This window comes from Lipotes vexillifer, unplaced genomic scaffold, assembly GCF_000442215.2.
Source record: "Lipotes vexillifer unplaced genomic scaffold, Lipotes_vexillifer_v1.1 scaffold298, whole genome shotgun sequence".
Lineage (NCBI taxonomy): Eukaryota > Metazoa > Chordata > Mammalia > Artiodactyla > Lipotidae > Lipotes > Lipotes vexillifer.
Window position 1 is genome coordinate 2,757,129 of NW_006793272.1, and position 17,618 is coordinate 2,774,746.

Consider the following 17,618-nt stretch of genomic DNA (forward strand, 5'->3'; position numbering starts at 1 on the left):
CTTCATCTAATGGGAACTGTGATTTACATCCAATGAACCTCTTAGTAAGCCTGGCAAAGTCATTTCAGAGGCAGCTTTCTGAAACAGAGCTCAGAGTTAGGAAATTTTCAGTTTATACCAGAAATTTTCCTAAAAGCTTGGGATCTCTCTCAGAACAAACCAATCAGTGGGAAAGTATGTGTTGAGTTTTTTTCTTCATGTGAATAGCATTGGTGCTGTAAGGGGCACAGAAAGAGGAAAGTACTATGGAAATACATATTTAACCTAAATTTGACAGAAATTCAAGTTATTTGAAAACAGATAATTAGAAGGATTTTACTACCATTTCCATATTTAGGAAGATGCAAGCAGCTGTTCTTTCTATGCCTGTAGCTTGGAGATATACAGAAAAACATAATAGATAATTCATTTTGTGTCCCTTTCCCCAGCAACCTCCAACTCCTTTGGCCCTGATTGAGAACCACTGCTCTAAGTACTGATTTTAAATAACGTTTTGAAAATTCAATTCCTAAATCCTAATTTTATTTTATTTTATTTTTTGTGGTTTTTTATTTTATTTTATTTATTTTTTATACAGCAGGTTCTTATTAGTTAACTATTTTATACATATTAGTGTATATATGTCAATCCCAATCTCCCAATTCATCACACCACCACCACCACCACCACCACCACCACCCGCCACTTTCCCCCCTTGGTGTCCATACGTTTTTTCTCTACATCCGTGTCTCTAATTCTGCCCTGCAAACCAGTTCATCTGTACCACTTTTCTAGGTTCCATGTATATGCGTTAATATATGATATTTGTTTTTCTCTTTCTGATTTACTTCACTCTGTATGACAGTCTCTAGATCCATCCATGTCTCTACAAATGACCCAATTTTCTTCCTTTTATGGAAGAAATTTATTATATTATTTATTTAAAGAATATACTATATTATTATAAAGAATTTATTATATTATTTATTTAAAGAATATTATTATATTATTATATTATTCCACTGTACATATGTACTACATCTTCTTTATCCATTCGTCTGTCGATGGGCATTTGGGTTGCTTCCATGACCTGGCTATTGTAAATAGTGCTGCAAGGAACATCAGGGTGCATGTATCTTTTTGAATTATGGTTTTCTCTGGGTATATGTCCAGTAGTGGAATGGCTGGGTCATATGGTAATTCTATTTTTAGTTTTTTAAGGAACCTCCATACTGTTCTCCATAGTGGCTGTATCAATTTACACTCCCACCAAGAGTGCAAGCGGTTTCCCTTTTCTCCACACCCTCTCCAGCATTTATTGTTTGTAGATTTTCTGTTGATGCCCATTCTAACTGGTGTGAGGTGATACCTCATTGTAGTTTTGATTTGCATTTCTCTAATAATTAATGATGTGCAGAAGCTTTTCATGTGCTTCTTGGCCATCTGTATGTCTTCTTTGGAAAAATGTCTATTTAGGTCTTCTGCCCATTTTTGGATTGGGTTGTTTGTTTAATATTGAGCTGTGTGAGCTGATTATATATTTTGGAGATTAACCCTTTGTCTGTTGATTCATTTGCAAATATTTTATCCCATTATGGGGGTTGTCTTTTCTTCTTGTTTGTACCTTCCTTTGCTTTGCAAAAGCTTTTAATTTTCATTAGGTCCCATCTGTTTATTTTTGTTTTTATTTCCATTACTCTAGGAGGTGGATCAAAAAAGATCTTGCTATGATTTATGTCAAAGAGTGTTCTTCCTATGTTTTCCTCTAAGAGTTTTATAGTGTCCAGTCTTATATTTAGGTCTCTAATCCATTTGAAGTTTATTTTTGTGTATGGTGTTAGGGAGTGTTCTAATTTTATTCCTTTACATGTAGCTGTCCAGTTTTCCCAGCACCACTTATTGAAGAGACTGTCTTTTCTCCATTGTATTTCCTTGCCTCCTTTGTCATAGATTAGTTGACCATATGTGCGTGGGTTTATCTCTGGGCTTTCTATCCTGTTCCATTGACCTATATTTCTGTTTTTGTACCAGTACCATACTGTCTTGATTACTGTAGTTTTGTAGTATAGTCTGAAGTCAGGGAGTCTGATTCCTCCAGCTCCGTTTTTTTTCCCTCAAGACTGCTTTGGCTATTCGGGGTCTTTTGTGTCTCCATACAAATTTTAAGATTTTTTGTTCTATTTCTATGAAAAATGCCACTGGTAATTTGATAGGGATTGCATTGAATCTGTAGCTAAATCCTAATTTTAGAGCTTTAACCTAAGGAAGTCGTATTGTGCAATTGTTGAACTTACCATCTGGATATTAAACACAGAATTAATTAAAATGTCATAAATTCTATTCTCAGTGTGCTCACAGGGAAATGATGAAAGGCAGTTTTCAGGAGGTATTTACGAAACAGTGCTTTATCCATGTATTCACCAGAGCCTGTACCCTCACCACTGGAGCAATCTAGCACACATTGGGATTGATGGGTGTATATGTCTGGGCTATGGCCTTGTTTTCACAATGTATTTGTGACCCTGTCACTGCTTCATTTACCCTCCAGCATTTAGCTGTTGTTGTCATATACTCTGAGGATACTGCTTTTGAGTTTTTCTCTCATCCCTCCTACCTCTGCTAGTGTCAGATCACTGGAATTAGCAGGTGTTCTAGATAATCAAACCCAGGAAGGCCATCATATTTTGGTTATGTTGTTTGCCTTTTCATATGTGTTGATTTTATCTCCCCAGCTAAATTGTAAGCTCCTTTAAGTTAGGGAGTACTAGGCTTATAAGCAATGTTCCATTAATATTTACAAACAAATGCCATATCTCTTATGCACATTAGTCCTTTATCTTGTACAGTCAAAACTTTCTCATTGCTACTGTTGGAGAGGTTGTAAAACCACCATGATAGAATTTATAGGTTCACAAGTGGAAGAAGCAGAAGAGATAGCTTAGGGTTAAAGACAGCCCTAAGGTTTTGAAAGTCCTATCAGAATTCAAGTGTGTAATCTGGTAGGGATAATGCATTAAATTACAACTAGCCATCAACATCTTTGCTAGATAGATTGACCAAGTGAGTTTAATTAGAGCTCCTAAATGAGAATAAGTTAAAAGACAGAGCAAGTTTTAACTTGGGTAGGGAGGATGCTATGGAACATGAAATATGTTAAGCGGGTGGCAGAGAGGAGGCATCCCCATGGTAGGAGGCTTGGACATACATTTATCCAAGTATTTATGGGCTGGGACTACATGGGGTGGAGAAGTAGAATGATAGGAAGAGAAGTGAGTGCAGAGGGAGTGAAAGAGAAAACAGACAAACTCCACAATTTTGTCAAAGTCTAGCCTTTTGGACATCCAAAGGTTATTTTTCCTGCAAACATCTTATCTCTTCTTTGTTACTTTGTTTTAGAGCACGCTGGAAATTCCCTTATCTGCTAGTTCCTTATCTATTCTTGATTCCTTTGCTTGTTCATTGACAGTAGGGCCGCCCTGGCTTCCTGGAAAAATTTCTCTTCTCTGCAGTCCCAGAAGTTATTTGCTTTACCCTCTAAGCTGCCTTGGCTGGGCTCTGGGGATTTATATAAAGAGATATTTTGGAGCGAAAATGGAGGCCCTCTCATGTTTTGGTGTTGTGTGCAGACTGGGTTGATGAGGGGGTTAATTTTTCAGGAAGAAAACTGTCCCCTGAGAGATGCTAACATTAACTGGGAAATAAAGATTGTGGATGCAGAGGGACCTTTGAGCTATAAGGCTTTCACAGTCACACTGCACTAAATCAGGGAGAAAAAATAAAAAAGAAAAACACAAGGCCGCTTGAAGGGAAAAGCTCAAATTATATATTCTTTCTGAAGAATGCGTCTTTGTTCCCTCAGGACTGGTACAAACCCTCATATGCCTTGTCTGATGGTAACAAATCAGTGTTTTGAAGGTAGCACAGTATCAGAAAGGTCACACACAGGCTTTGGTGCTAAAAGACTTGTGTTAGAAACCTGGCTGTGCCACTTAATAGCTGTGTGGCCTTGATCAAAGATACATCAATGTTATTGCCTCAGTTCGCCAAACTCTAAAATTGAGATTCCAGTGTCTATCTCCCAGGGTTTTTAGAATTAGAAATAACACAGAAAAAGCACTAGCACAGTGCTCTCATAAACTAGGTGCCCAAAAGGTAGCAGGCAATATTAATACAATATTCATGATGTGGAGATAATTCAGATTCCTTCCTCTGCCTGGGAGATGGGCTAGAGAAGTTGCAACTGAGGAAGAGGGTACACCAGTTCCTCTGCAATGGTTAGATAATTATCAGAGAAGTAAGAGATATTTCATTGTGCTAGAGAAACAGCAAAAGTTTCAGATAAATGAGAAGAAAACACAGGATAAACAGTTACATTACAAAATGAGCAACCCTAAATACTGGCATTTATGGAAAATTCAACTTGGGACAATCACTTATGATTAGTAACACTCTTTTCCATGTAGACCATAAATGTGCTAAAAAAAAAACCCTTATAAATCGGTTGTTCTCTTACATTGATTAATTCTCTCTCTTATTTACATTGATAAGAAGTGGTTTACTAGACACTTAAATGTCAACATTGGCCTAACCTGGGTTGAATAATCTCAAGCTCTAAATTAATGGATTTGTGATACAGCCAGGTAAAGTTCTGCTTGTTTTTCCTTTATTCCAAATTTCCCATTTGATGGCATACTGTCCTTTAAATTGAGGCAATTTTTATTTAGGCTTTCATTATCAGCAGGTGGCCAATAGGCACTTTTTTTTTAAGTTTTTTTTTTGGTTGTTATTTATAGAAAATATACATTATGCCAAATTTCCTGAGTTTACAGATGTTTCGTTCATGGTGGAAAAACAGCAATTTTCTCACATTGTTATCGTATCTGAAAGATTTTTCACATATATGCAGATATCAGTCTTGCAAAATTACTGGGGAGTCAGTAACTAACAAGAAAGGTTTTATGTTTCTTTTATGTTGGGGTTTAGGGCTAGACAGAATGATTTTTACTGTGGTAAAATCTATACAACATTACCATTAAAACTTACCATTGTAACCAGTATACATTCACATTGCCACCACCACCATTCATTTCTAGACTTGTTCATCTTCCCAATCTAAAACTTTATTAAACACTAACTCCTTATTCTCCCTGCCCCCAGCCCCTGACAACCACCATTCTACTCCCTGTCTCTATGAATTTGACTAGTCTAGGTACCTTATATAGATGGAATCGTACAGTATTTGTCCTTTTATGTCTGGCTTATTTCACTTAGCATAGTGTCTTCAAGATTCATCCATGTTGTAGTATGTATCAGAATTTCATTATGTTTTATGGCTCAGTAATATTCCTACAGACCTTATTTTGTTTATTCATTCATCTGTTGATGGAAACTTTGGTAGATTCACCTTTTGGCTATTGTGAATAATGCTGCTATAAAAATGTGTGTATAAGTGTCTGTTTGAGTCCCTGCTTTCAGTGTTTTGGAGGTATAAACCTAGGTGTAGAATTTCTGGATCATAGGTACTGTGTTTAACTTTTTGAGAAACCACCGAACTATCTTCTACAGTGGTTACACTATTTTACATTCCCAGCAGCAGTGCATGAGAGTTCCAATTTCTCAACACCCTTGACAAGGCTTACTTTCCATTTTTAAAAAGTTATAGCCATCCTAATGAATGTGAAGTGGTACCTCATTGTGGGTTTTTTTTTTCATTGTGGTTTTAATTTGTATTTCTCTAATGACTAACAATGTTGAGTATCTTTGCATGTGCTTATTGGCCATTTTATATTTTCTTTAGAGAAATATCTGTTCAAATCCTTTTCCTATTTTGGAATTGGGTTGTTTGCCTATTTTTAATTGCTATTTTTGCTAAGCTTCAGTCAGCTCCAGCAATGGAGCCGAGCTAATTCTTCTCAACAAAAAAAATAAAACTAATTGTAAAAATCAGGGACAAAACGTGAAGAGAAACCATCTAAGAATTGTAGAGAATAAATTATGTTTCTTAAGTAAAGAGGAAGAAAGGGAGAACAAATGGGAAATCCAGAAAGCTTCAGGGAGATGAAGACACCACAGGAAATGCTGTTTCTTTAATTAGTTGGGATAGCCAGGCAGGGTAGCTATGTCATGCCTGACTAAGTCAATGGGAAGGTGCAAAACAAGATTGAATTGAAGGCGAAAAAGTCAGGAAGGTGCAGGTGATACTAGATATGAGGATTAGCATTCTAATCAAACACTACTATATGGTTGGCGGTTGGAGTAAAATATGTTGGGAGATGAATAAAATTGCATCCTGGACTTCAGTTGTTTGACATTTGCTCTAAAATGTTATTTTAAGATTTAGTTATAATTTAAGTTTATAATATGCTTTAGATACGAACAAGGTTCGAAAGAATGTCTCTTTATCGTAATCAAACAAGTCAGTTTACACCTTATAGCTCAAAACTTGGAGGCTGTGGCATACAACTGCCATCTGGTGTTGGTATGTTCGCATAGCAGGCTTATGCATTTAATACATTCAAAACAAAACAAAAAAACTACTTGGGGGCAGAATTTGCAAAACTAAAGTGATGAAATGTTAGAGGTCTAAATTAATAAATTAATAAGGTGTTATTGTTTTAAAAAAGAGGACAGAAAGCAACCTCTGAAAATACTTCCTTATGGAATTCAGAGTGATGCAGAGACTGTTCCTATTTACTATTGGCAAAAGGGGATTTTTTTTCATGGATGTGGACAGCCCGTGAATTGTGAATGGATTCATTGTCTTGGTGGTCTGGTTTACCCTTCAATATGCTGTAAATTTACACAGCTGAGAAAGTGATCAAATACAAAAAGAAGTGCATTTGAGAGGAGACGTTTTGTAAGCTCTAAATTCCTCATTTTAAAGGTATAGTCCTTTCAGCAAAATCAAACGTTCTTTTACTTTTGTTGTGTAGTTCAACATTTTTCTGCATCATGTAAGAGTGCTTAATGCTTCCAGAATTCATTTTACTCGAAGAAATCAGTTTGGAAAATCAAGCCCCATGATGCTTTCAAGATTAATACACATTCCGTTGAAAATAAGTATACTGGTGGTACAAACATAAGTGATCTGTTCCAATCACCTAAAGTCAGGAAGGTTGGCAGAGACTGAACACCCAATCTCTGGCTCACTTCTCTTGGGAGTCAGATGTGGAAAGCTTGTCTTTTTTGAGCTTCATTTTAATTAGCTGGTGGGGGGAAGCAGTGATGAAGTAGCCCGAGGGAAACCTCCAAGCTACCCAATTGAACATTACAAGACTGGCTCTATGGACTAAGAAAAGCTAAAGTTGCTTAGTTTTACAGTGAAAAATAACATTGGGGATGATTGCAGTTAGGAAGGAATGAGAGCCTTAACTACATTTCTTACTGCTCTGGTCCAAGAAAGTTTGCTTAAGAAATTATGAATTTGTAAAGAATGCTACTTCCCTGAAAAAAAAAGGCCAGATTTTGGAGTAACAGTGAAAGCTGTGACTTTTAGACTTTCTTATAGTTCCCTTTGCAAGCAATTTGCTATCTTACTTTTTTGGTTCACAGCTTGGAGTTATAAGCAAGCTGAGAGTGGCAAGAGAAAAATTTGTTCAGGCATCAACAGGAAACTGTATTGGACATTTTCCTGAAACTTACCTCCGTCTCAAGCAATCAGGTCATATTAAATCTCAATGATACTTTACACATTTATCCAGTTCTACATTAAGCCTCTGACATCTTTAGCATTACCATTGAATAAAGTGAGTAAATAGGAAACAGAATGAAAAACCTGAGACTGATGTCTGCTTTATTTCTTCCACCTTTCTTTCCATCTTTTTTCCTCTGTGTCTCTAGCCATTTGAGGTGAGTAGTTTGAAGATGGTGCTCCCCAATAATCAGTAGTCTATTCAGGACTCAAATGGACACCTTGCAATCTATAACTTTAGTACATATTCACAATAATATCTGGAGGTCCACTATTTTCTGTTTCTATAACCACCAGATAAGTGTAGGACTTTGTACAAAAATTGCAACAACTAAGCGATTTCTCTATCTTCTATTTTTGTCCCACCAGACCCATCCTATAGAGAGTAGTTAAGTCAATTTTCTCAAACATCATTTTTTCTTGCTCAAGTTCTTAGAACGTTTACAATTCACATAATACAGCAAATCCAAATTCATTGGTATGACCTTCAAAACTACTCTCCATATTGTTCTCATTTGCAATTTCCATACTGTATTCTCCTATTAGCTCCCAATATGGGCTCTGCTGCAAACAAGCTAAACATGTTACATTGGATTATCTTCTTGAATCTTCACAATGGCCTTATGATGTATATGTACTTTTATTATTAATCTGACTTCATAGATGAGGATACTGAGGTTTACTGACAATAAGAACTTTGTCTAAGGGTAATGCAATTTGTTAGTGGCAAACATGGGATTAGAATCAGTGTTGATTCCAGAATTAGTGCTGAATATTCAGTAGGCAGACTGTAGTGCCATCAGCCTGTGTTTAAAGCAGGGACACAAAAAATACGTTTTAAAAAAATTTAGTTTGATACTAAGGGAGGACATTATGGAAAATAATTAGCACTTTCTTAATCTTTATTATTTTACTTTGTTTTCATTTTCCTCATTTTATGCTATTGAACTTGGTCTCAAAAGAAATATTTGGTGAGAAAAATGTTAGATAATGTTATTTTATCTTTTTTAAACTTTGTGTTATGAAGAATTTAGAATGTATACAAAGTAGATAGAATAGTATAATGAATACCTATGTACTCAGTATACCCAGCCTCAATAATAATCAATTCATCCTGTGTCATTCATTACTCCATCCACTACCCCCTCCCATATATAAGCAAGTCCCATTCATCATGTTATATATCATGTGTAAATATTTTGGTATGTATCTCTAAAAGAACAGGACCATTTTTTAACATAATGACAATACAATTATTTCACCTATAATATTAACAATAATTCCTTTAATAATGTCAAATATCCTGTCAGTGTACGCATTTCCAGTTGTCTCATAAATAGTATTTATTTTATATACTATATATGAATTAGGATCTAAATAAGGTCTTCATCTTGTGATTGGTTGCTCTTTTAAGTCTCTTTTAATCTACCACATACCCCACCATCTCTCTTCTTTTTCTTGGCAATATGTTGAAGAAACCAGGTTGTTTGTCTTGTACAGTTTCCTAGAGTATGGACTTTGAGGACTGCATTCTCATGTGTAGATTAACAAGTTCCTTTGTCCTCTGTGTTTCCTATAAATTGTCAATTGGTTCTAGAGACTTGATTGGATCTACAGGTTTGATTTTTATTTTTTCCAGACTTACTTTATATGTGGTGTTGTCTTCTTCCATTAGGAAGCATACGATGTCTGACTGTCTCTCTAAATATATTTATATTAACTTAGGATATCTTGTGTGCTTATTATTTGATAAATAGTTCTATTTATTGGAGTTCAGCTTCATCTTTCTTTAATAAATCACATCCATAATTTTATTGTCTAAGACATTTCAGTTTCATGTTCTTTAAAGTGGAGATCTTGAAGTGAAATTCTTGAAGTAGAATTCAAAATGTTTCTACTTCTAATATCTTATAATCTCTTAATAAGGCATTCAATTCAATTTACATAGAAGTAAGACTTTTCCCATCCACATTTTATCTATTGACAAACACAACTAAGTTATATAATTACAATATAAGTAGACTGGAATACACAATTCTGGGAACAAACACAACTGACTTTTTATAAGCAAACAGTTAAACTGGAGAGTGAAGAAATATGTGGTTACCCGTAAGTTTCAATATATCTTGGGCATCAGTTGATATGTTTTACAGAGTTAACATGGCAAATTAGTTAAATAATGTTCAATTAAAAGAGCTTCTAGCACATTGCTGTCCAATAGAACTTTCTGTGATGATGGACATGTTCTCTATCTACATTGTGCAATACAGTAGCCATTAACCACATGTGGCTATTGAGCACTTGAAATGTGGCTTCCATGAGACTGAAGAACTGAACTCTTAATTTAACTAATAAATTTAATTTAATTCATAACCTTCTAGGACAGCTCAGTTCTACGATACAAAATCTACCCTGGGGAATAACTGGTTCCAGACTCTGACTCCAGAGTCTGAACCTTTAACCACAACACTATGCTGCTTCCTGATCTGGTGTTTCTCAGGATTTTTTTTTTAATGCATCAAACACATTCACATTTATTTTATTTTTTTAAGCAAATGACAAAGACCCAGTTTACCAACTTAACTTTTTAAAACCTAAGATTAACATGACATATTTAAACAATTGTCTGCATAAAACCACAAGACCCTAAATAGCCAAAGCACTCTTGATAAACAAGAAAAAAGTTAGAGGCACCACACTCCCTGACTTCAGACTATACTACAAAGCTACACTAATCAAAACAGTATGGTACTGACTCAAAAATAAATACATAGATCAATGAAACAAAATAGAGATCACAGAAATAAACCCACATACCTATGGCCAACTACTCTACAACAGAGGAGGTACCAAAATACAATGGGAAAATACAGTCTCTTTAATAAATGGTGTTGGGAAAATTGGACAGCTACATGTAAAAGAATGAAATTAAAACATTTTTATCACACCATATACAAAAATAAACTAAAAATGGGTTAAAGACCTAAATGGATTAGAAACCATAAAGCTCCTAAAAGAAAACATAGGTAGTAAAATCTTTTACATAGGTCTCAGCAATATCTTTTGGATTTATCTCCTCAGGCAAGGGAAGCAAGAGCAAAAATAAACAAGTGGAACCTAATCAAAGTTAAAAGCATTTGCACATTGAAGGAAACCGTCAATAAAACAAAAGGGCAACCCACCTAATGGGAGAAGATATTTGCAAATGATATGTCTGATAAGGGGTTAACATCCAAAATACATAAATAACTCACACAGTTCAATATTTATTTATTTATTTATTTATTATTATTATTATTTTTTGTGGTACACGGGCCACTCACTGTTGTGGCCTCTCCCGTTGCGGAGCACAGGCTCTGGACGCACAGGCTCAGTGGCCATGGCTCACAGGCCCAGCCGCTCCACGGCATGTGGGATCTTCCCGGACCAGGGAACGAACCCGTGTCCCCTGCATCGGCAGGCAGACTCTCAACCACTGTGCCACCAGGGAAGCCCCACAGTTCAATATTTTTTTTAAAAAAAGCTATTTAAAAAATGGGCAGAGGACCTGAATAGCTATTTTTCCAAAGAAGACATACTGGTGGCCAATAGGCACGAGAAAAAAATGCTCAGCATCACTAATCATTAGGGAAATGCAAATAAAAACCACAATGAGCTATCACCTCATACCTGTGAGAAGGCCCATCATCAAAAAGATGAGAAATAACAAGTGGTGGTGAGTATGTGGGGAAAAGAAAACCCTAGGACACCGTTGGCGGGAATGTAAATTGCTATAGCCACTATGGAAAACAGTATTGAGGTTCCTCATAAAACTAAAAATATAACTACCATATGACCCAGCAATTACACTCCTGGGTATATAGCCAAAGAAAATGAAAACCCTCATTTGAAAAGATATATGTACCCTAACATTCATAGCTGAGTTATTTATAATAGCCAAGATGTGGAAGCAACCTAAAAGTACATCAACAGATGAATGGATAAAGAAGATGTGATATATGTATATATCATCAATATCTATATATAGATGATATATATACACAATGGAATATTACTCACCCATTAAAAAATGAAAATTTGCCCTTTGCAACATGCATGGACCTGGAGGGTATTATGCTTAGTGAAGTAAGTCAGAGGAAGACAAATACTGTATGTTTTCACTTATATGTGGACTTTAAAAAATAAAACAAAACAAATGAATATAAGACAGAAGCAGTCTTACAGATACAGAGAACAAATTAGTGGCTATCAGTGGGGGAAAGGGTAGGGGGAGGGGCAAAAAAGTTGAAGGGGATTAAGAGGTACATAAGATACAAGGATGTAATGTATAGTACAAGGTATATAGACAATATTTTATAATAAATTTATATGGATTATAATTTATAAAATATCAAATCTCTATATTTTATGTATGAAACATATATTGTAAGTCAATATTCAATAAAATAAAATAAAATAATTGTCAAATAAAATAAACAATTGTCAAAACTTACTAAGTTGCCAGCAATGCATTACTATTAATGCATTAATATCTTCCACTACTAAATACTGAAAAATTGAGATTATTTTTGTGGAAGATTCATCCTGGCGATGTTAACTTCACAGCAGGCTGACACTACTTAGCTCACATTTCAAACACAATAGAAAGGCAGGTCTATGCTAGTGTTAGTGTAGGAAAGAGCAGCAGGCACCCTGGGTTACATTTAATAGAAAACAAAGTGCATGCAGAGATTTACAACAATTTTAAAGACCAAAAAATGGTCCTATTATGTGGTCCCAACAATAAACTCAAAGTTTATGACCAATAGTGGTTTGGATGAGCTGTTTACAAATACTTTAGGTACAGTTATACTGAAAGATAGTTCATTTGGCATCTTAAAAAAAAGTTCTTATTAATCTTCAGATGGAGCTTGTTATAGTTAACATTTCTGTTAAGTGCATGCATTGAATTACTTGTTATCCAAGCATAGCAGCTGTTCCTTACCATTTAGCCTTAAGGACTTTAATTGGTCATCTTCAACGTCTACTCTTTCTTGACCGTTCTCGACAATTCTCTTTGTAGTGATTTTTCTGCCATTAACAATTTTAGAAGTTGATATAGATTTGAAGTTGCCCATTACACTACCGCCAAGTGATGTGGAAGAGAATGAAGTGAGGCCCTCGTGATTTAGGGAGGCAAAAGAAGTAAATCCGGTATCAAAAGAACACCACCCCCCTCCAAAATATGGAAAGCCACTGAAGGCAGAGAAAAGACTCTGTGCCTCAACTTCTGCTTCCTAGATCCCCCAAAAAGGCCTCAAATGGGTCTTTGAGGAAGTCCAGTGAAAACGGACCCCTTCCACCAAAAAATTCCCTGAAGACGTCATCTGGGTTATGGAATGTGAAGCCAAACTGAAAGGGACGGTTAAAATGACTTCCACCTGCACCTTCACCATTTAACCCTTCCTTGCCATATATGTCATAGATATCCCGTTTGTAAGCATCTGATAACACCTCATAAGCCTCAGCTACTTGTCTGAATTTTATCTCTGCTTATTCTTTATTCTCAGGATTTTTATCTGGATGCCACCTTAGTGCTAGTTTCCGATATGCCTTTTTTATATCCTTAAAAGGCTGAGTGATGCCTCTGCACACCTAGAACTTCATAGGAGTCCACCACGTTTTGACAGGCTGTTGAAAGGAGCATGCGTTTCTGCCTTTAAGGTCATCTACGTGGGACCTAGGATGTGGGAGCCGGTGGCAGGAAGACAAAGCAATGGGGTGTGGCCTGGGTGTCCCCTCTGCTCATGCACTGCTGAGCTGGTAATGGTGGCAGCCTGCTGTTTCTCAGGATTTAGTCTTATATGCCTCTTTGTCTTTGTGCGTGATATCCATTCTAGCTGAAAACTGCATCCTCTTAATTTCCCAAACCTCTTAGCCTGGTGTGGTAACCAGACTCTGTGCTGGCCTCCAATAAATCATGCCTCCCGAGTATTTACTTATACATACTTGTGTGTTTCCACCCACAGTGACCCATGTGTAACCAATAAATTATGTTGGACGTGATTCTGCCTGACTTTCAAGGCTAAGCTATAAAAACCCTTGCAGCCTCCGCCTTGATCTCTTAGAGCACTCGTTTCTGGAGCCCAGAGTCACCTTGTAAGGATCCACCTACCCTGCTGGATAGATCTTATGCAGAAGCTGTGAAACTTCACAGAGAGAGGGAGGGTTCTAGCTGAGACCTGTCTTTAAAGCCATCTCCTCCAAGGTACCAGGCATGTGAGTGAAACTGTCTTGCAGCCTACCAACCAGCCCAGCTACTAAGTAGGTACCTAAATTATGAAATAATAAAACACTTGTTGTTTTAAGTTTTAGAGATGGTTTGTTACATTGCAATAGATAACTGGAACATCTGGCTAATTTTTGCTCTTCCTTCAAGGGTTCGTTTAGATATTACCTCTAAGAAACGCCTGATTTATCTTTTTAATTCCCCTTCCCAGTTTGAGTTAGGTGTAGGTTTTTGCTCCCATGCCATATGAGCACTGATAACACTTCATTCTACATTTCTGGGTTTGTGCTAACTGCCCCACTAGACTGTGTCCTCCTTGATGGGGTGTCTTAATTCTCTTTGTGAAAGGAGCTTGTCCTAGTACTAGGTACATAGTGGCTATTCAAAATAAGTTGACTAAATCACAGAACCTCAGGGTTGGTGGGACTTTAGAAGCCATATACAACAACCCAAATTGATCTGCCAAGTATTTGTCCATCTAGCCTGTGTTGGAAGCCTCTCCCATGATGAGAATTTACTACTTCCTGAAGCAGGTTATCACATCTTTAAATAGCTCAGACTGGTAGCACTTGCTTGTCAGCTTAACTCTTGCTCTAATCACTTTTTCATCCCAGCTCTTCTCAGGGCTCATGCACTTGTTAATATGTTTATTTGTGCTCACTTGTGCACTGTCGACATTTTTAAAGCCTTTTAAATGTTTGTGTCATGTGTATCTAATTGTATTACAAGCTTGAAAAAAAGGGGTTGTCTTAAATGTATTTAATTGTCTCCTGCTGGAATGTGCTGTATTCAGAAGTAACTCAGTTTATGTTCTTAATGTCCTAGTTAAGGGTATGGGCTCTGGAGTCAGAAGTTGGGTTCAAATACTGACACTACCACATATTAGTAATTATGTGAAAATAGGTAAGTCACTTGATCTAAATAAGTCTGTTTTTCCATCTGAAAAAAAAATAACTTCCTTGTATATTTGTTGTGAAAATTGGTGCACATAAATGGTGCTTAGCTAGAACCTAAAACTATCAGAAGCTCAATAAGTATTTATGACTCATAACTATTATAGAAACACAGTGCCAGTTGACCAAATTAAGCATTCTTTCTCATATTGAGCATTGGATAACTTCCTGGTTTTCATTTGTTTTACGTTTATCTCACCTTTGCCTGGCTGCTTTCCCTATAAAAACTACTATAGTGGCATTCAACTTTTTTTGTGTGTGTGTGTGTTACGCAGGCTTCTCACTGTTGTGGTCTCTCCCCTTGCGGAGCACAGGCTCCGGACGCGCAGGCTCAGCGGCCATGGCTCACGGGCCCAGCTGCTCCGTGGCATGTGGGAACTTTCCGGGCCGGGGGACGAACCCATGTCCGCTGTGTCGGCAGGCGGACTCTCAAACACTGCGCCACCAGGGAAGCCCATGGCATTCAATTTTTAAAGCTTATCTACTCATATGGCAGAAGATTCAAATTTGCAAATAAGCCCATCTATGCACAAGATGATAGGTGCTTTTGTCAAATCCTTAACTGAGGGCTTCCCTGGTGGCACAGTGGTTGAGAGTCTGCCTGCCGATGCAGGGCATACGCGTTCGTTCCCCGGTTCGGGAAGATCCCACATGCCGCGGAGCGGCTGGGTCCGTGAGCCATGGCCGCTGAGCCTGCGCGTCCGGAGCCTGTGTTCCGCAATGGGAGAAGCCACATCCGTGAGAAGCCCGTGTATGGCAAAAAAACCCAAAAAAACAAAAACAAAAAAACGTTAGCCGAGCTTTTATTGCAAATGGTTTTATGACTATGTTTCACTTGCAAAAGAAAAAAATGTATCATTGTATAGACAAGTCCATGATCTAATTTCATTGGTAACAACATCCAAACTCATACCATAAAGAATTGAGATATTATTCTCTTGTTTTCAACCTAGTTATTTGACTCCTCTAGATCTCAGATTCCTGTTACGTAAATCATGTAAAATAATCCTTTCTTATTTACCTAGAGGGCAGATGTTTCCTTCCAGGTGGGAAGACATCAATTAGTATAACATACCTGGCCACTATTCCTTACTCATCCTTAACTGGGGATGGAAGAGGAATGAATTACTTGATTGGTGACTTTGGATGCAGAAATTATGCATGCATAGTGTAGCACTTTCCTGTCCCCTGCTTCTTGGGAGCAGCTGCCTGCAGGGAGCATGTAGCCTGTTCTGTTCTCCAGGGACTGGCTCTATTTTTTTCAGATCTAATCCTGCTAAATGGTTAAGTCTATAATTAATTCTGGGATTCAGATTATGAAATTCACTTGGCCTTAGAAGTATCATATTCTTGAATATCAGTTTTATGAGATATGAGGCTAATATTTTGTTATCTAACTTGCTACTATGTGATACATCTCAACTGGCTCAGAACTTGAAAAGAGATTATTTTATTTATGGGGCTGCCTCAAAGACTCTAAAAGCAAGGGACTAGGTTTTCGTCATTTTTCTAGTTCTAGCACTTAGTACGGTGTCTGGCACATAGCAGGTATTTAAATTAATGCCTTATGGTTGAAACTCTTGAATAATATAAAGTGCTACATAAATAAATGGTAATATTTATTATTTAATTTATTAAGAAAAACAGCTGTGCTAGTAGATTTGTAAATTTCAAATTTCCAAGAGAAGCTATTACCACAACATAGTTGATGCCCCAGGAAATTTATATACCATTGTCTTAGTTAGTTCCAGCTCTTATAACAAAATATCACAGACTGGGTGACTTTTAAACAGCAAAGATTTCCCATGGTTCTCAAGACTGGAAGACGCAGATCAGAGTGCCAGCATGGTTGGGTGGAGGCCCTCTTCTGGGCTGCAAACTTCTTGTTGTATTCTCACATGGTGGAAGGGGCGAGCTAGCTTTCTGGGGCCCCTTTTATAAGGGAACTAATCCCATTCATGAAGACTTCGCTTGCATGACTTAATCACCTCCCCCAAATCCCTCCTCTTAGTACCATCACCTTGGGCATTAGGTTTTCAACATATGAATTCTGGCGGGGGGGGACACAAACATTCAGACAACAACCATGAACTATGCTCCAAAAGATTTTTTAGGTAGAATGGAGAGCGCAGTCTTCCTGCACATATTACAGATTGGAAAATTTAGGTACAAAGCAGTTATACAATTTGCTTTCACTCTCGCAGCAAGCTTATAGCCATGTTTGGAGTAGACCTTTATTAGCTACTCTGGGTTCTTATTTTGAAACTCAGTGGAATATACTGAGACCACATCTGTAAGCTTTCAAATCACTATGTGGTCATCAGACTTATTTACAAGTCCATTTGGAGGATCAGAAATAGTTGGATACGTTCTGGAATCTTTGGATCACAAAGTCATTGAAACAGTTTCGATGGAAAAGAGATTATCACAATTAAAGAGAGGTGTGAAGTTTTCAATTGTTATCAGGAGAGTAATTACCAGCAAATTGCTACATTTATAGAGACAGCAACAGATGTGTGACAGCTGGGTTAATGGAACGTCTGGTAGGCCTTTTTCTTTATAATTCCATGTGCATAGTATGGAAAAGAGAGCAGGTGTGACCAGTCAATTGTCAAATGAAAAGAATAAATAGCACCTGGAGAGTGTACTAATCTAAACTTAATGGTTTATTTTTCTTAGCTTGCAAGATAATCTAGCTATCAATTTTTGATGGTGTGGTAGTAAATTT

At 37.0% G+C, this 17,618-nt stretch overlaps 1 pseudogene; it reads right to left on the reverse strand.

Moving 5' to 3' along the window:
• Window positions 1-12,618: 12,618 nt before the first annotated feature.
• On the reverse strand, window positions 12,619-13,355 carry LOC103082360 (dnaJ homolog subfamily B member 6 pseudogene; annotated as a pseudogene).
• Between the last annotated feature and the right edge of the window lie 4,263 nt (window positions 13,356-17,618).